The sequence below is a fragment of the Dama dama genome, chromosome 20 (genome assembly GCF_033118175.1).
Source record: "Dama dama isolate Ldn47 chromosome 20, ASM3311817v1, whole genome shotgun sequence".
Classification (NCBI taxonomy): Eukaryota; Metazoa; Chordata; class Mammalia; order Artiodactyla; family Cervidae; genus Dama; species Dama dama.
Genome location: NC_083700.1, coordinates 25,909,858 through 25,930,546, shown reverse-complemented (window position 1 = coordinate 25,930,546; position 20,689 = coordinate 25,909,858).

The window sequence follows — 20,689 nt, the reverse complement described above, 5'->3', positions numbered from 1 at the left end:
AGACTATCCTGTGAATCAAGTGAGAAAAAGGGTATATATAAAGGGATTCTACAGAAGATTCTAAAGAGAACATCCCCAAAGGCACATGGCATTGAGGCCAAAAGTGAATCCTATGCTTAACTATGCCATTGAACCAGGAGCACATGGTGGGCACTGGTTCTCAGAACAAAGCATGAGTCTAGATGCTAGAACTCAGCTGTAAGGTCAGAGCAGGAAATGCAAGGGCTGATTGAGCGTGGTTACTCTCTCCCTACATTAACGAGGCTGGTCCCAGAAAATAGACTCAGACAGACTGCAAAAAGGATATCTCAGCAATGAGACTGAAGAATTACGGGAAAGGGTAACCAGTAGATCATTATAAATTCTTTTTAAATAATGAGATGTTGCAGACAGATTCCATGAGTGTTTTTTTTTTTTTTTTTTTTTTTTTTTTTTGTTTGTTTTTTTTAGCTCAACAGGACTCTTAAAGGCAATTTCAATACTTAGGTTTTAGGACATAAACCTGCCTTTAGTTTGTATGATAATGAGCCATGCTATGACAAATGTACCTTGGCAGTCCTTTTAGACAGTGGAGTCCCAGTGGCAAGTACCGGCAAGAGCAGCAGGTGGACCAGTGATCCAGGGATCAAGCAAAACTAGGGATCCATCTGGCAGTTTCTCATCATCTAGAAAAACAAAATTACTGATGAGAGGGGGTGTGGAGTATGAGGGTCAGAGAAAGAGAAACAAGCTGTGGGGCCATGATTCATGAAGCAAGGTTGCCTAAAAGCCCAGCTTGAGAAGCAATGCAGTCTCCTCTGAAAACAGTAAGAAAAGGACAGCAGTTTGCTCATTGGTTCAGCTTGCTCCCCCAAATGCCTCAGTGATGCCATCAGCAGCAGCAATACCAAAGGCAAAACCTTCAGAGCACTTTTATTTCCCTTTCCTTCCTTCCCATGGGAGTAATATCTTCAGCCACATTTTAGGAACTAGGAGCTGTTTAAACTGTTCAAGCAAAGAAGGTTTTGCTTCTAAAGTTTCAACAATGAACTCCTGAGACGTTAAGAAGAGAAACTGCTATAAAATCTTTATAGGCAATCTAATCAGTGCTAAGACAAAATGGTCTCTCAAGTCATCATGACACCTGTATTTCTTTCTATGCCTATTTATTTCTATTTCCTGATCTCTCATTATACTTGCACTGCTTATTTACAGCTTTGGCTCCTCAAATTTCAACTTAAACATGACTCTGACTTATCCTAGCTACCTGGTATGTAGGTAGAATAGATTTGCTAGAAAAGGATGTGACCAGGTCAGTCAACAACTACAACACACTTTGTTCATTAAAAACTGCAACCGACAAAGGGGAAATTGTTAGAGTCAGGAGAGTATAGATTCTAAGGACAAGAACACTTCCATCTGGTTCCTCATGGTATCCACAGTGTCTAAAAACAATGTCCGGCACATAACAGCTTAATGGTTAAGTGAAGAATTTCAGAAAGCATTTCATGCCCATCTCTGTATATAGGGTATTGTGCTTTGTAGTAGAGGAAAAGGATAAGAGAGAATTTTAAGAATTAGAATCCCTGATTTTAAGGAGTTCTAATCTAATAAAAAAAATACTTCATGCAGATACAAAATCATACAGATATAATGAGTTTATCAGTAATGGTCTGAAGAAAAGTAAATGCCATACTTAACAGGACAACTGAAGAAACTTTAATTAAGGGATTATTTTTTTTAAAAGTTAAGGGAAACAAGGGATGATGTGCCACTGGAGAGGTGGCAGGAGATCAGGATGTCACCATCCCTAGATGTGAAGACGCACAAGGAGGGAGAAGTTACTAGAATGGTAAGAAGGAGCTGTGATTGTGCAGGAGGGCTGCTGGACAGGAGCTGTGACCTCTGGCAGAGGTAGCTGGGGAGATGGGAAAATGAAAAGCTTGCCTTACTTCAACTCCAACCTCTGATTTCTCACTTGTGTCAACCACTGACTGACTCCCATCCTGAAGACAAAAGGCAGGGCAGGGCAGGGCAGAATATAAACTTACTGTTCTGGGCATAATACAGGGCTGAGAAGGATGAAGACTGTAACATGTGAGGAAAACATAAGTATTTAGCAAAGGGGGCATAATATGTTATTTTTTCAGTGTTCTGCGACTCAATTTCCAATGTTGGCGGGGTGGGGTTTTCCTCACACCAAAAGGTAATTCTCAGACACCAGCAGAGTGTCTGAGAATTCAACTCAGTTCTGATACTTTCTATCTAGACATAATGTCAGATTCCACAGGTTCAGTCACACAAGAATCCCCCTCACCCTTCATCCCCCTCACCATCCAACTTCAGATATTAGTGGCCCTTATCCCTGGATGCTTTTCAAAAGTCACCTCATTAACATATCAAAACACCATTATCAGTCTCAGTTCAGTTCAGTTGCTCAGTTGTGTCCAACTGTTTGCAACCCCATGGACTGTAGCACACCAGGCTTCCTTGTCCATCACCAACTCCCAGAGCTTACTCAAACTCATGCTCATTGAGTTGGTGATGCCATCCAATCATCTCATCCTCTGTCATCCCCTTCTCCTCTTGCCTCCAATCTTTCCCAGAATTAGGGTCTTTTCCAATGAGTCAGTTCTTCTCATCAGGTGGCTGAAGTATTGGAGTTTCAGCTTCAACATCAGTCCTTCCAATGAATATTCAGGACTGATTTCCTTTAGGATTGACTGATTTGATCTCCTTTCAGTCCAAGGGACTCTCAAGAATCTTCTCCAACACCACAGTTCAAAAGCGTCAATTCTTTGGCACTCAGTTTTCTTTATAGTCCAACTCTCACATCCATGCATGACTACTGAAAAACCATAGCTTTGACTCAATGATCACTCTCAACATTTAGCAAATTCCAAGAAGCTGGGGAGCTGGAAATCTGGAACTGTGTAGGAAAACCAAATATATAGGGGAAATGCATTTCATTCATCAGATATCTCTTCTAAATTTCTACAAACTCCAATATTCCTTATAGTCTCAATATTGCAGTTATTAATGTGATTTTTATTTTTTCCACTTTATTGAATGTGGTTAATTCCTTTTCCAACCAGAAGCAGACTGTTAAGGCAGAGAAGCAAATAGAAATGGGCCATCCTTCTGCTTTCACTCTCAAAGCTGATTCTTGTTCATGGGGAATATATACTCTGGAGAGTAAGGTATTGAGAATAAATAAGTTTTCAACTCTAAAAGGTACCTGTATAGTTAAAAAATGAATCTGAAAGGTTGGAATGCTGACTATTGCCATTATCAATAATATAGAGAGGAAGGAAATTTTTTTCCAGTAGAGGCTGGCAAGAGAAGAGAGAGGAAGAAGCAAGAGTCAGATAGAATTCTCACTTGTTAACTCACTCCTTGGTCTGAGTTTTGTTGGCTCAACCAGCATCACTATGTGGGAATCACACAGTGCCTGGTGCTCAGGTTTGGAATCCCACGCAATATCCCATCTGACCAAGGAATACATCTTCCATTTAAGATTTGAGCCTGTGACCACAGTTCCACCAGTCTTTTCACATACTGAACTACCTAGAAGCTGCCATCCTCAAAGATCAGTGGAATAGCCCACTAAAGATGTTGCTGATAGGCCAGGTCAGACCTAATACCCTGAGAGGATGGGGGTACTATTCTTCACAATAAATAAAATGCATTAAATCGGAGTCTTTTATATGGTGCTCTTCCCCCAATAATGGCTATTAGTTCCTTGTTGCTTATTTATTTTATACATATGCATGATCCAGCTGGGCTCTCCAGGTGGTTCAGTGGTAAAGAATCTACCTGCTAGCGCAGAAGGCTCAGGAGACGTGGGTTCAATCCCTGGATAGGGAAAATCCCTTGGAGGGGGAAATGACAACCCACTCCAGTATTCTTGCCTGGACCATCCCATGGACAGAGGAGCCTGGGGGCATAGTCCATGGCCTTGCAAAGAGTCAAGACACAACTGAGTGACTAACACTTTCACTCTCATCAGGTAAGCAGAGATGGCAGTTGAAAGTAAGAAGAAATTGAACGCAGAGTGGAAGAGGAAAACAAATACCAGCTGCAGCTCCAAGACTAACTACTGTAGTGCGGCCTTCAGCTTATTCTCGTCTCCCTCTTCTGAGTTTCCTCTCAGAACCCTGAAGGAGCTGCTGCTTCCCATGTACATATAAAGAAGTGGATATGGGGACACAGGGTGTGGACTGTAGCAGACATAGAGATAAGCAGCTCAGATCTTCCTTTAAGAAAGTACTACCAGCTTCCAGGAGCATGGTAACTGAGAGCTTCTAGCTCTTCACTTCTTTAGGATCTGGGTAAGTCACAAGACAAGAACAAGCTAGTCACACAGTCAGTGACTGAACAAGTTGGTAGTACATGAGCCTAACCTTTCCTGCCCCAAAACAGCACTGCCGCAAGGGTCCATCTTTGTTCCAGGCCTCTCTGTTAGGTTGGCAGAGACTTTTGCCAGGTTTACATTGTGGTCTGACAATTTCCTTGCCTGATGCTGCTTGCCTCTTTCTTTTTTCTTTCATAAGTGTTACTTCCACATAAATCTTCTTTACTCCTAATTCCATCTCAATGTCTGCTTCCCAGAAAACTTAACAGATAAGAAGGGAGGTAGCCTCTCTTCTGCTTTCTGCTTCCTTGTACCCATTAGAGATTTGCCTGGAAGCCCAAGCTCCCTCTCAACCTGCATTCTTGTAACTGTATTTGTAACACAGATCTACAATCTTCTTGGATAAATGTACTAAAAATCATCAAGTTCAAACTTTGTACTTGCCAAGATAAGTCCCAAGGTCTAACCTGGAGAAGTAGCAGGAACCTACTGAGTCCTGAGGACTCACCTTCATTTTCCAAGTGAGGATTACCTGGGAATCTTGTCCTGTAGGAGTCATTGAGCACTCACTTCCAGTTTTAGAGCTGATACTTTGATCATCATTTGTTTTATGTTTATTATGAACTTAATTAAGGTCTAAGAGAATCAAGTAACTAGCATTCCAAACCTCTAACAGACTTGAGTAAAATCCTTGTTTCAGCTCTTCTGTAGCGCGTTATATTTTAGGAACTTTAGATTAGTTTGGATGAGTTTGGATAAAGAGACTTCCTAATAATCAAGAACTAGAAGTTAGCTTCTAGCTCACTAGTGATAAGTGTGTCAACTGTACCACTTCATGCTTAGCCCTGGAATTTCCAGTGTTCTTGTTTTCTCTCTCTGCTTGATTCCCTCTTTTGCAGCTATCCAGGAGAAACTCCCAGTGAGAAAAACTGTTAGCACATTCTTTTCTAGTTTTCTCCTCCGCTCGGAAAGCAAGAAGCAATAGTCTTTCACTGTCATTTTCATTCTTATTTTCTCTTGAACAAAAAAGTCTGCCCTCTTTGTGTCCACTTTCCAATCAACATAGAAACTTTATTATGCTTTCTCTAAAGTGATTCATATATATAGAATAAAATAGTTCAAATACACTTAAAAATTAATTTTGAGCACAGATTTAAAGTGGTTTCATGAACATATAGAAACTTGTGAAAAGATACTTGGAAGTCCAAACAAGTATTCATTAGTTTACCACCACCACCACCAACCCCGCCCCTGCAACAAAGATCTTCATTATCCATACACTTGCTTCACCAAGTACATAACATCTTTTCTCTGTTTCCTTCACATTCTCTCTCCATAGTCAGCAGCAAATTCCTCTTGGCCCTTCTGAAACATATGGTGGGGGAGGGTGGGGTGGGTGGGAAGGGAGGAGTGAAAGAGCTTAGTTTCTTCATTTTAACCATCTGAAGAGCTTCTGCCTGAATCTTTCCTTGGCATAAAAAAATTCCACTTACATCTGTGCTCAAAAAATAGAGAAAATATTCTGGAATTGGAGAGTAGGAGAAGCACACTACAGAATACGCAGAGGGGAAACAAAGTGTAAAGTTGAGCAAGTTTTACTGAGTCTCATGACTCTAAAATTTGGTACCTAAATGAGACAAATATTTGCCTTTGTGTTTTTTTTCCACATTATAAAAGAAAAGCAGGCTAAATGAAAAAAACTTGTGAAGAATGACCCAAAGTAAGCATTATAACCATTTAATACCTGTTTTGAATTATATAATTGTTATTTCCAAAGCAGTATTGGCTTACTAGCAAAAATAAATCATTTCTTGTTTAACTTAATTTTAATTTAGTTTTTCTTTTTTAAACTCTTTATTGATCTATAATATATATAGATAAAATCACACTGCAATATACATATAGAAATATATAGAAACAGGTATAGCCCAAAGAATTTTCACAAACTGAACACAACTAGAAAGCTCTCTCATGCCTGCTTCATTCACTGTCCTACCCAAACGAAAACCACTATCCCAATTTCTAATATCATAGGTTGATCTTGTCTATTTTCATATTTTATACAAATAAACTCACACTGTATGAATTCTTCTCTCTTTGGCTCAACATCATGTTTGTGATCAATGTCCACATATTGCAGGTAGTAAATAGTTTCTTTTCATTCCTGGATGTAATGGTGACGATTGTATATAATAATTGATTATACTACATTTATTTCCAAATATGTGTTTTTATACTCTTGCAGACATCTTCTGGTGCATATATGGACATACTCTTGGATATACACTAGGAATGTAATTTCTGTATAATTAAGTACATGTATCAACATTAGCAGATAGTGAAACAAATTTTCCTACATGGTTGTGCCAATTTATATTCCTACCATTAATAAAAGAGACATTCAGTTGTTTTACATCTGAAAATTTTAGTCATTCTGGAGAAAAGAATGAGAGGAGAGTCTGGGGCAAACATATTGAAGTAAATAATGGCCAAATGTTTTTCGAATTTCATCAGAAATATAAACTCACAAGTCTAAGACATCTGCTATTCCCCAAGCAGCAGAAATGCAAGGAATATCACATGTAGGCACATCACAATTAAGTTGCCCCCCAAAACAAGAAAATATTAAAAGCATCCTTCTCCTCCAAAAAAACACATTAAAAGCAGGAGAGTAATAAGAAGTACTGCTACATTCTCAAAAGAAGCAATAAAAGTCAAAGAGGGTGAGAAGACTTCTTTAAAATGGTTAAAAACCCAGAATTGCATAACCAGTGAAAAAACTTTTCAGAAATGAAGGCAGAACAAAGACATACTCAGACAAATAAATTCTGAAAGAATTTGTGGCCATCTGGCCTACACTATAATAAGTGTTACAGGAAGTTCCTTAGGGAGAAGACAATGGTAGTAAGGAGAAGGCAATGGCACCCCACTCCAGTACTCTTGCCTGGAAAATCCCATGGATGAGGAGCCTGGTAGGCTGCGGTCCATGGGGTCGCAAAGAGTTGGACATGACTGAGCAGCTTCACTTTCAATTTTCAATTTCATGCATTGGAGAAGGAAATGGCAACCCACTCCAGTGTTCTTGCCTGGAGAATCCCAGGGACGGGGGAGCCTGCTGGGCTGCCGTCTATGGGGTCGCACAGAGTTGGACACGACTGAAGTGACTTAGCAGCAGCAGCAGCAGCAATGGTAGTAAATGGGAACTCAAATCTACACAAAACATTTCTCTAAAGATAAACATGTAAATAAGTCCAGAATAACTTTATGTTTCACCTTATTGAATTGCTTTAAAAGGTAATTGACTCTTTAAAGCAAAACTAATATATTCTAGAGAAGTAAGCAATTGTAGAAGTAAGCATTTGCTTATATATTCTAATAGGCAATTGTAGAAAGATGGGAAGGGAGCAAGATATACTCTCTTGTTGGTTTTACATTCTATGTGAAATGATATATTGATTCAAAATAAAATGCTATTAGATAAAGGTACAGATAGTAAGTCTTGGATCAAATATTAAAAATGAAAAAACAGGTATAATTAAAAAGCCAATATAAGATATAAAATCTTATATTTTGTATTGCTCCATTAATGAAAAAAAGGGCAAGAAATAGAGGAAAGGAAAAAAGAAGAGATAAGAGAAATAAAAGACATTCAGTAAAACTAGTAAACCTAAAACAAACAATATAAATAATTATATAAAATGTGTGTGAACTAAACACTACAGTAAAGGGCAGAAATTGTTAGACTGAATAAACAGGCAAGACCCAAATACCTGATATTTATAAAAGCTGTACTTTAAAAAAAGACACACATACATTAAAAGTAAAATGAACAGAAAATAAACACTGTGCAAATTCTAATTTTTGGAAAGCTGGAGTGGCTATAGTTATATGAAACAAAGCAGATTTCAGGCAAGGGAGATTTTCATGAGAAAAGGATTAATTTACCAAAAATATGTAATAAACCTAAATGTATGCACAACTAATTCAGTTCAGTTCAGTTGAGTTGCTCAGTCATGTCCAATTCTTTGCGACCCCATGAATCGCAGCACGCCAGGCCTCCTTGTCCATCACAAACTCCCGGAGTTTACTCGAACTCATGTCCATCGAGTCGGAGATGCCATCCAGCCATCTCACCCTCTGTCGTCCCCTTCTCCTCCTGCCCCCAATCTCTCCCAGCATCAGGGTCTTTACCAATGAGTCAACCCTTCGCATGAGATGGCCAAAATATTGGAGTTTCAGCTTCAGCATCAGTCCTTCTAATGAACACCCAGGACTGATCTCCTTCAGGATGGACTGGTTGGATCTCCTTGCAGTCCAAGGGACTCTCGCGTCTTCTCCAACAACACAGTTCAAAAGCATCAATTTTTTGGCGTTCAGCTTTCTTCACAGTCCAACTCTCACATCCATACATGACTGCTGGAAAAACCATAGCCTTGGCTAGATGGACATTTGTTGGCAAAGTAATGTCTCTGCTTTTTAATATGCTGTCTAGGTTGGTCATAACTTTCCTTCCAAGGAGTAAGCATCTTTTAATTTCATGGCTGCAGTCACCATTTGCAGTGATTTTGGAGCCCCCCAAAAAATAGCCTGACACTGTTTCCACTGTTTCCCCATCTATTTCCCATGAAGCGATGGGACCAGTTGCCATGATTTTAGTTTTCTGAATGTTGAGCTTTAAGACAACTTTTTCACTCTCCTCTTTCACTTTCATCAAGAGGCTTTTTAGTTCCCCTTCACTTTCTGCCATAAGGGTGGTGTCATCTGCGTATCTGAGGTTATTGATATTTCTCCCGGCAATCTTGATTCCAGCTTGTGCTGCTTCCAGCCCAGCGTTTCTCATGATGTACTCTGCATATAAGTTAAATAAGCAGGGTGACAATACACAGCCTTGACGTACTCCTTTTCCTATTTGGAACCAGTCTGTTGTTCCATGTCCAGTTCTAACTGTTGCTCTCTGACCTGCATACAGGTTTCTCAAGAGGCAAGTCAGGTGATCTGGTATGCCCCATCTCTTTCAGAATTTTCCACAGTTTATTGTGATCTACATAGTCAAAGGCTTTGGCATAGTCAATAAAGCAGGAATAGATGATTTTCTGGAACTCTCTTGCTTTTTCGATGATCCAGCGGATGTTGGCAATTTGATCTCTGGTTCCTCTGTCTTTTCTAAAACCAGCTTGAACATCTGGAATTTCACAGTTCACATATTGCTGAGGCCTGGCTTGGAGAATTTTGAACATTACTTTACTAGCATGTGAGATGAGTGCAATTGTGCAGCAGTTTGAGCATTCTTTGGGATTGCCTTTCTTAGGGATTGGAATGAAAACTGACCTTTTCCAGTCCTGTGTCCACTGCTGAGTTTTCCAAATTTGCTGGCATATTGAGTGCAGCACTTTCACAGCATCATCTTTCAGGATTTGAAATAGTTCAACTGGAATTCCATCACCTCCACTAGCTTTGTTCATAGTGATGCTTTCGAAGGCCCACTTGACTTCACATTCCAGGGTGAAGTGATCATACCATCATGATTATCTGGGTCATGAAGATCTTTTTTGTACAGTTCTTCTGTGTATTTTTGCCTCCTCTTCTTAATATCTTCTGCTTCTGTTAGGTCCATAACATTTCTGTCCTTTATCAAACTCATCTTTGCATGAAATGTTCCCTTGTATATCTAATTTTCTTGAAGAGATCTCTAGTCTTTCCCATTCTGTTGCTTTCCTCTATTTCTTTGCATTGATCACCGAGGAAGGCTTTCTTATCTCTCCTTGCTATTCTTTGGAACTCTGCATTCAACTGGATATATCTTTCCCTTTCTCCTTTGCTTTTGGTTTCTCTTCTTTTCACAGCTATTTGTAAGGCCTCCTCAGACAACCATTTTGCCTTTTTGCATTTCTTTTCCATGGGGATGGTCTTGATCCCCATCTCCTGTACAATGTCACGAACCTCCGTCCATAGTTCATCAGACTCTCTATCAGATCTAGTCCCTTAAATCTATTTCTCACTTCCACTGTATATTCATAAGGGATTTGATTTAGGTCATACCTGAATGGTCTAGTGGTTTTCCTTACTTTCTTCAATTTAAGTCTGAATTTGGCAATAAGGAGTTCATGATCTGAGCCATAGTCAGCTCCCGGTCTTGTTTTTGCTGACTGTATAGAGCTTCTCCATGTTTGGCTGCAATGAATAAAATCACTCTGATTTCGGTGTCAACCATCTGGTGACATGTCCACGTGTAGAGTCTCCTCTTGTCAGGACTGGAGGCTGCGAGGAGATACCCCTCACCCAAGATAAGGAGCAGTGGCTGCACTTTGCTGGAGAAGCTGTAAAGAGACACCCCATGTCCAAGGTAAGAGAAACCCAAGTAAGACGGTCGTTGTCCTGAGAGGGCGTCAGAGGACAGACACACTAAAGCCACAATCACAGAAAACTAGCCAATCTGAGTACATGGATCGCAGCCCTATTTAATTCAATGAAACTAAGCCACGCCATGTGGGGCCACCCAAGATGGACAGGTCATGGTGGAGAGGTCTGACAGCATGTGGCCCACTGGAAAAGGGAATGGCAAACCACTTCAGTATTCCTGCCTTGAGAACCCCATGAACAGTGTGAAAAGGCAAAATGATAGGAATATGAAAGAGAAACTCTTCAGGTTGGTAGGTGCCCAATATGCTACTGGAGATCAGTGGAGAAAAACTCCAGAAAGAATGAAGGGATGGAGCCAAAGCAAAAATAATACCCAGTTGTGGATGGGACTGGTGATAGAAGCAAGGTCCGATGCTGTAAAGAGCAATATTGCATAGGAACCTGGAATGTTTGGTCCATGAATCAAGGCAAATTGGAAGTGGTCAAACAGGAGATGGCAAGAGTGAATGTCGACATTCTGGGAATCAGCGAACTAAAATGGACTGGAATGGGTGGATTTAACTCAGGTGACCATTATATCTACTACTGTGGGATGGAATCCCTTAGAAGAAATGGAGTAGCCATCATGGTCAACAAAAGAGTCCAAAGTGCAGTACTTGAATGCAATCTCAAAAATGACAGAATGATCTCTGTTCGTTTCCAAGGGAAACCATTCAGTATCACAGTAATCCAAGCCTATGCCCCAACGATGCTAAAAAGCTGAAGTTGAACAGTTCTATGAAGACCTACAAGACCTTTTAGAACTAACACCCAAAAAAAATGTCCTTTTCATTATACGGGACTGGAATGCAAAAGTAGGAAGTCAAGAAACACCTGGAGTAACAGGGAAATTTGGCCTTGGAGTACGGAATGAAGCAGGGCAAAGGCTAACAGAGTTTTGCCAAGAGAATGCACTGGTCATAGCAAATACCCTCTTCCAACAATACAAGAGAAGACTCTACACATGGATATGTACAACTAATTACAGAGCTTCAAAATGTATGCAGTCAAAACTCATGAAATCAAAGGTACAAAGAGAAAAATCCAGAATTAGAGTAGATCATTTTAGCTCTATTTCTAAGTAACTGATAGACAAAAAGACAAAATTCAATAAGGATGTAGATAATTTAAACACTATCATCAACCATTTGTTACTTATAAAACTTTAGACCGCAAAATGTAGAAAATGCATTATTTTATAGTGCCAGTGGAACATGAACCAAGGTTAGATTATATTCTAGGTCAAAGCTCAAAAATTCAAAACAAGTGAAATTATACTTGTTTGTTTTCTAACAAAAATCATATGAAATCACAAATCAACAATAGTAAAATTATCTGGAAAATGGCCATACATTAAGCAACACATTTCTATATAACTCACAAGCTAAAATAAAAACTAATGAAAACTAATTGAAATCAGAAAACATTTCAATCTGAAGGATAATTAAAATACAACGTATCAAAACCTGTACATTGCAACTAAAGCAGTGCTTGCATGCATGCTCAGTCATGTCTGACTCTTTGCGACTCCATGGACTGTAGCCTGCTAGGCTCCTCTGTCTGTGGGGTTTCCCCAGCAAGAATACTAGAGAGGATTGCCATTTCCTCCTTCAGGGGATCTTCCTGACCCAGGGATCAAACCTGTGTCTCTGGTGTCTCCTGCATTGGCAGGCGGATTCTTTACTATAGCGCCACCTGTTCGGTTCAGTCGCTCAGTTGTGTCCAACTCTTTGTGACCCCTTGGACTGCAGTATGCCAGGCTTTCCTGTCCATCACCAACTCCCGGAGCTCAAACTCATGTCCACTGAGTTGGTGATGCCATCGGCCATCTCATCCTCTGTCGTCCCCTTCTCCTACTGCCTTCAATCTTTCCCAGCATCAGGGTCTTTTCCAATGAGTCAGTTCTTCTCATCAGGCGGCTGAAGTATTGGAGTTTCAGCTTCAGCATCAGTCCTTCCAATGAATATTCAGGACTTATTTCCTTTAGGATTGACAGGTTGGATCTCCTTGCTGTCCAAGGGACTCTCAAGAGTCTTCTCCCACACCACAGCAAAAGCATCTATTCTTCAGCACTCAGCTTTCTTTATGGTCCAACTCTTACATCCATACATGACTACTGGAAAAAACTTCCCAGCACCATCTGGGAAGCCCCTAAATGCTGTATAGTGTGGCCAAAAATAAAATAAAAATGAGCCACCTGGGAAGTTCAAAGCAGAGCTTGGGGGCAAATTTTACAATTTTAAAATACTTGCACAAAGAAAAGAGAAAATATTTTAGAATAAACTTCTCTATAAAGAAGGAGGAATAAAAGCAAATTAAACTCATTATGAATAGAAGGAAGGAAATAAAAAACATAAGAATGGATATTTATGGCATTAAAAATGGACAAACAATAGAGAAAGTTAATGGAAACTTTGTAAAAGGTCAATAAATTTTATAAAATATTAGCAAGGCTGTTCACTAAAAGAGAAAGAAGTAACAAATTATCAATATTAGAAAGGGCTGAAAAATAAAATAAAGAAATATTGTGAATAATTATATGCCAATACCATAGATAAAGAAAATGAAAAATTCCTTAAAATGTAAAAAATCAAAACTAAAAGAGAAAAAATGGAAAACCTTAACTACTACTAAAAATTGAATTCATAATGAAACACCTTCATAATTAAATACATACAAAAATACTTAACTTGTGAATTCTGTCAACATTTATTTAAGAAATAGCCGAATCCTACTATCACCTTAATAAAGTAGGAGAGGAGGGAACGTCAGTTCAACTCTACCCTCTTTCCACAACCAAACAAAAATATTAAAATATGCTTTAACATATACTCAAAAATCATAACAAAATATTAGCAAAACAAATTCAGCAATATATGAAAGAAGAACATAATATGATGGAGTAAGACTTACTAGAATAAAGGAGAAAAGCCATATGATCTTCCAAGTAGGTGTTGGAAAACCATCTGACAGAATTCAACACCCAGACTTGTAATCGATGCAATCTCCCTCTACAATGGTAAATAACATCTTTTAAAAAATCTAAATGCCAATGTTACATTTAATGATGAAAGACTGAGCACTTACCCTTTAATACAGTGAAAAAGGCAAGAAGACCTGCTCTCTACTCTTACTCAAAACTTTACTGGATGTCCTAGCCAGTACAATTAGATGAGAAAAAAGTAAAAGACAAACAAAATGGAAAGAAAGAAGTAAATCTATCTTTATTTATAGATGAGATAATCAGGTACATAGGAAATTCTAAGGAATCTATGAAAAAAGCTACTGGAACTAACGAGTGAATTTAACAGGATCACAACATATAAGGTCAATAGCAATCAAACATTTTTTTCTATAATATTAATAAAAACTTAGAATATGTAGTAAAAGTCAGTATCATTTACAGTATGTTAAAAGTCATAAAATATGATAAATTTAAAAATATGAAAAAATCTAATGAAACTAGAACACCTTTTAACACCATACACAAAAATAAACCCTCTTACACTGTTGGTGGGAATGCAAACTAGTACAGCCGCTATGGAGAACAGTGTGGAGATTCCTGAAAAAACTGGAAATAGAACTGCCATATGACCCAGCAATCCCACTTCTGGGCATACACACCGAGGAAACCAGATCCAAAAGAGACACGTGCATGCCAATGTTCATCGCAGCACTGTTTATAATAGCCAGGACATGGAAGCAACCTAGATGCCCATCAGCAGACAAATGGATAAGGAAGCTGTGGTACATATACACCATGGAATATTACTCAGCCATTAAAAAGAATTCATTTGAATCAGTTCTAATGAGATGGATGAAACTGGAGCCCATTATACAGAGTGAAGTAAGCCAGAAAGATAAAGACCAATACAATATACTAATGCATATATATGGAATTTAGAAAGATGGTAATGATAACCCTATATGCAAAACAGAAAAAGAGACACAGATGTACAGAACAGACTTTGGGACTCTGTGGGAGAAGGCGAGGGTGGGATGTTCAGAGAGAACAGCATTGAAACAAGTATACTATCAAGGGTGAAACAGACCACCAGCCCAGGTTGGATGGATGAGACAAACGCTCGGGGATGGTGCACTGGGAAGACCCAGAGGGATGGGATGGGGAGAGAGGTGGGAGGGGGGATCAGGATGGGGAATATATGTAAATCCAAAGCTGATTCATGTCAATATATGGCAAAAACCACTACAATATTGTAAAGTAATTAGCCTCCAACTAATAAAAATAAATGAAAAAAAAAAAAGAAAGATATGAAACATTATTAAAAAAAGAAAAAATCTATTCATAAAAATATACTAATGATAAAATTAAAGAGGATCCATATTAGTGGAAAAAAAATAGCATGTTCATGCATCAAAAGATTAAATATTAAGATTTCTATTCTCCACAAGTGATCTATGGATTCAAACCAATTACAGCAACAATAAAAAGCTCAGCTATTTTTTTCTATAAAATGTCCAAGCTAATTAAAATATTTATATGGAACATAAATGACCTAGACTAGCCAAAGTAAAATACCAAATAAGAACAAAAAACTGGAGGACCTACACTAGCTGCTTTTAAGTTTTCTAATAAAATGACAATGATTATTACTAATGCAAAGATAGAAAAACTGGTTAGTGAAATACAACGGAGAGTCTAGATAAAGACCTACACTTATACGGCCTATGATTCTGTTATAGTCAACAAAGCAATTCAATGGGTAAAGGAAAGCTGTTTCAACAAGTGGCACTGAAATAACAGAATGTCCATGAAAAAAGAAAATCACCTGCCCTTTTTCTTTACACCACACAAAAATTTATTCCAGATATATCAGTGCCCTAAAGATTAAAAACTACAATTATAAAACTTCTAGAAGAAATATTGGAAAATAGATTAAAGACTTTCATCTTATTAAAACATTTTTAGATCAGTCTAGAAAGCACTAACTGTAGAAGAAACAAAAATGAATAAATTGAACCTTTTCAAAGTTCAAAACTTTTGCTCATCAAAATTCACCACTGGGAAAAATGACAGTCAAGCCACAAACTAGGAGAGAATGTTTTAAGACATATATTATAAAGGTCTTTTTTCAATAATAAAAGATAACCCCATTAAAATGGGTAAAATATTTAAACAGGCACTTCACAAAATGAGACATCGAAATGGTCAGTTCAGTTCAGTTCAGTTGCTCAGTCGTGTCCGGCTCCTGCAACCCCATGAACTGCAGACATGCCAGGCCGCCCTGTCCATCACCAACTCCCGGAGTCCACCCAGACTCATGTCCATTGAATCAGTGATGCCATCCAACCATCTCACCTTCTGTCATCCCCTTCTCCTCCTGACCCCAATCCCTCCCAGCATCAGGGTCTTTTCCAATGAGTCAACTCTTCGCATGAGGTGGCCAAAGTATTGGAGTTTCAGCTTCAGCATCAGTCCTTCCAATGAACACTCAGGACTGATCTCCTTTAGGATGGACTGGCTGGATCTCCCTGCAGTCCAGGGAACTCTCAAGAGTCTTTTCCAACACCACAGTTCAAAAGCATCAATTCTTTAGCGCTCAGCTTTCTTTATAGTCCAACTCTCACATCCATACATGACTACTGGAAAAACCATAGCCTTGACTAGACAGATCTTTGTTGACAAAGTAATGTCTCTGCTTTTTAATATGCTGTCTAGGTTGATCATAATTTTCCTTCCAAGGAGTAAGCGTCTTTTAATTTCATGGCTGCAATTACCATCTGCAGTGATTTTGGAGCCCCCCAAAATAAAGTTGGACACTTTCCTCAACTATTTGCCATGAAGTGATGCGACCGGATGCCATGATCTTCCTGTTCTGAATGTTGACCTTTATGACAACTTTTTCAGTCTCCTCTTTCACTTTCATCAAGAGGCTCCTTAGTTCTTCACTTTCTGCCATAACAGTGGTGTCATCTGCATATCTGAGGTAATTGGTATTTCTCCCGGCAATCTTGATTCCAGCTTGTGCTTCCTCCAGCCCAGCGTTTCTCATGATGTACTCTGCATATAAGTTAAATAAGCAGGATGACAATACACAGCCTTGACGTACTCCTTTTCCTATTTGGAACCAGTCTGTTGTTCCACGTCCAGTTCTAACTGTTGCTTTCTGACCTGCATACAGGTTTCTCAAGAAGCAGGTTAGGTGGTCTGGTGTTCCCATCGCTTTCAGAATTTTCCAGTTTATTGTGATCCACACAGTCAAAGGCTTTGGCATAGTTAATAAAGCAGAAATAGATGTTTTTCTGGAACTCTCTTGCTTTTTCAATGATCCAGTGGATGTTGGCAATTTGATCTCTGGTTCCTCTGCCTTTTCTAAAACCAGCTTGAACATCTGGAATTTCACGGTTCACATATTGTTGAAGCCTGGCTTGGAGAATTTTGAACACTACTTCAGTAGCATATGAGATGAGTACAATTGTGCGATAGTTTGAGCATTCTTTGGCAAAACCTTTCTTTGGGATTGGAATGAAAACTGACCTTTTCCAGTCCTGTGTCCACTGTTGAGTTTTCCAAATTTGCTGACATATTGAGTGCAGCACTTTCAACTCACATGTAAAAAATGCTCATCATTACTGGTCAACATAGAAATGCAATTAAATATTAATGCAAAATGAAATATTAATACAGACCCCTAGTATTGCTAAAATGAAAAATTATTTACAACACCAAACAGTGGAAAGTTTGTAGAAAAACTCTTATACATTATTAAGGGCAATACCACTTTGAAAAAATCATCGGGCAGTTTCTTATACATCAAAGTATATACCTACCTGAACTCAGCAATTACACTTCTAGATATTTATCCAAATGACATGAAAACACATAACCATAAAAAGTCTTGTACAAAAATGTCATAGCAGCTTTATTCATAATAGCCAACTGAAAACAGCCTATATATCCAATAAGGAGAGCATATATAAGCAATTATGGTATATTAATGTAATGGAATACTACTCAGCAATTAAAAAAAAGAAGAAGTCAATGAGTACATAATGCATAATTTCATTTATAAGAAACTAGAAGACAAAACTAATACACTGTGAAAGAAATCTGAACAGTGATCGCCTCTAGCAGGTCAGACTTGACGGTGGGACAGGAGTGAACCTTCTAACGTGACTGAAATATTCCACCTTTGATAGGAGAGGGGGTTACATGGGTACATACGTTTGTAAATATTTAAACTTACAATTTAAAATTGTACATTTCACTGGATGCTAATCATGCCTTCATAAAAACAATGTAAACAAATCTCTCATAATTGTAGGTTTACTGTTTTTCAACATTTGTTTTTTATTTTTTGAGGCTATTATAGTTAGGCTATACATATTATACGCATTGTATATATATATATATATATATATATCACATATGAGTATATGTATAACCAATGCATTGACTGTGTAATCATTATGGAATGTGCCTCTTTATTTCTAATCATCTTACAGCCTTGCTGTGCTCCGTCATGTCCAACTCTTTGCAACTCCATGGCCTATAGCCTGCCAGGGTCCTCTGTCCATGCAATTTTCTAGGCAAGAATACTAGAGAGGGTTGCCATTTCCTCCTTCAGGGGATCTTCCCAACCCAAGGATTAAATGTGTGTCTCTTGTGTCTCCTGCACTGGCAGGCTGATTCTTTACCACTAGTGCCTGGGAAACCCCCTAATCTTTTCACCCTACAAATAAAATCAGCTTGTCTGTTTATTGGTTAGTGTTTACATTTTGTATTTTCCATTCTTTCACTTTAAACCCTTCTGACATTTAAAAGGTACATTTGATAAAGAACATATAGCTTGTTATTTTAAAGTTTAGTCTGATAATATTTTATTAGGAAATATTTGGTCTCCTTGCACTTGACATAATTACTAATATATTTGGGCTTCAGTCAATACCTTACAAAATTTGTTTTCTACTAGCTTTGTAAATTCTGTGTTCCTTTCTCTCTTTTTTGGGGGTGATTAATAATTCTCATTAAAAAATTTTTTCCTCTCTATGAAATTGTTGGTAAAAATTTAGAATTGGTCTATTTTGTTTTTAATTATAGTTTTTGCATTGAGACATTTCAAGCATACAATTGATAGGGAAGGTAGTCATTCCCTTCTCCAGGGGATCTTCCCAACCCAGGGATTGAACCCAGGTCTCCCACATTGCAGGCAGATTCTTTATCAGCTGAGCCTCCAGGGAAGCTCTAAAATCTTAACATTTTGCTATATTTGATTTAAATCTTTATTGTGATTTTTGAATATATACATACAGTTGATGTCTCCTGTATTAATTCTCTTTTTAAGTATTTATTACTGCAGCACGATTTACATGAAAACAAAATGACTGGGAAGAGTTTCTCTTCTACAGAGAATTATTTCAAACTTCACACACTTTCCAAGAGGAACAGTTGTGTCTCTTTTCTTCCGCGATGAGAAATACGTATTTAAATTACAGGATCTATTTCTCTGAACTGAATGTACTTCATTTAGACAAAGTGCTCACGTTCAGTTGTGCCTGACTTACATTTCCTACCAAAAGAAAGGCAACAGAGAATGACTGTTCCTGTTCCACTTATTGACAGAGGACATAAACCTAGCACTGATTACTTTTTTTTTTCAACGTCCTGCTTGCATCTTTTTTTTGAGCCTCATTATTCTTGGTCAGTTATTTCCTATTCTATAATGCTAGAGAAATACAACCATTTCCCTAATCAAAGAGACATCTTTAAAAAGCAGCAAGCCTGAGGAAATAAACCGTCCCTAAATACATTCCTCCTGTACATGAATTTTCAGTTTCCAAATCCCCTTGACTTACACAATCTTAGTGAACTCTCAAGACAACCCTGTGAGGTAGACTGACAGATTTTATTCTATTTCACACAAGTAAAAACTGAGTTCTAATATCCTTGTCTAACATCACAAACTCACTCAATGAGGAAACTGGGGAGGAAACAAAATTCTCTAAAGCTCTTTTCACTGATCACATTTTAAGTGAACTTTCAAGAAAGGCATCAAAATGTGCCTTCCATGCTGTCCTCCTAAATTTAACTTGAACCTCTCATTAGCCCAAGACCTGCCAGGCTTTTACAGCCTTCTCAGAGCTGCCACTTGCAACCACACCGATAGCACTTCTCTATCCTGTTCTTCATTCTGGCATCCATACCATATACTTCTGGTCCTCACCAGTGCTGAATAGCTCAGTTTTTCATTCCCTCGAGACTCTGTTTTTGGCTGGGTGACAGGATACAGCTTGATAAACTGATAGCCAGGGCGTTTTTATTACCAGCATGTACCCAGAACACACTGGCATTCCAAAGGCAGAGGAGACAGCATCTTCAGTCAAGTCAGTAATCATGATGATAGACACTTTAGTGTCAAAAGAGCAGAGATGAACACGAACACAGTTCAATTGCATTGGGTAAAAGTCCCATTAGAAATAGTAGTCAAAGACATAGATTAATTATACTCTGTGAACTTGGAGCCCCAAGGAAATGGAAATCAACTTTCTTCTTGCCCACATCCTGTATAATTCCCATACTGTAGGCTATTTGAAAAGCTGAATGCCAAATCTGTTTGATGATGCTGAACTCTCATTCCCCTCAACTTTCTTAACATCTCAAGGTTGCCAACCTGGGAAAGATATCACATCTTATTGCTTTTCCAGCCCTTAGTTCCAAGGGTAATAAGGTCCCTAGTTACTCCCATAAAGCACCGAGATTGCTATCCACTTTTAGGCTGTCCATGTATCTGGAGGTGTAACATAATCCCTGGTTTTTTAAAAAAAAGCATGATAAAGAGAAAAATGTACAAATGAGTCCCTGGCTCACAGAAGAAAAACCTTTTCAGCATCAACTAAGGCAAAGGATAGGTTAAAAAAAAAAAGATATGACCTCTGTAACAAACAAGCATAATTTTTTCTTTGACAGCTAGCTCTGAATCACATATCCTTTGGTAT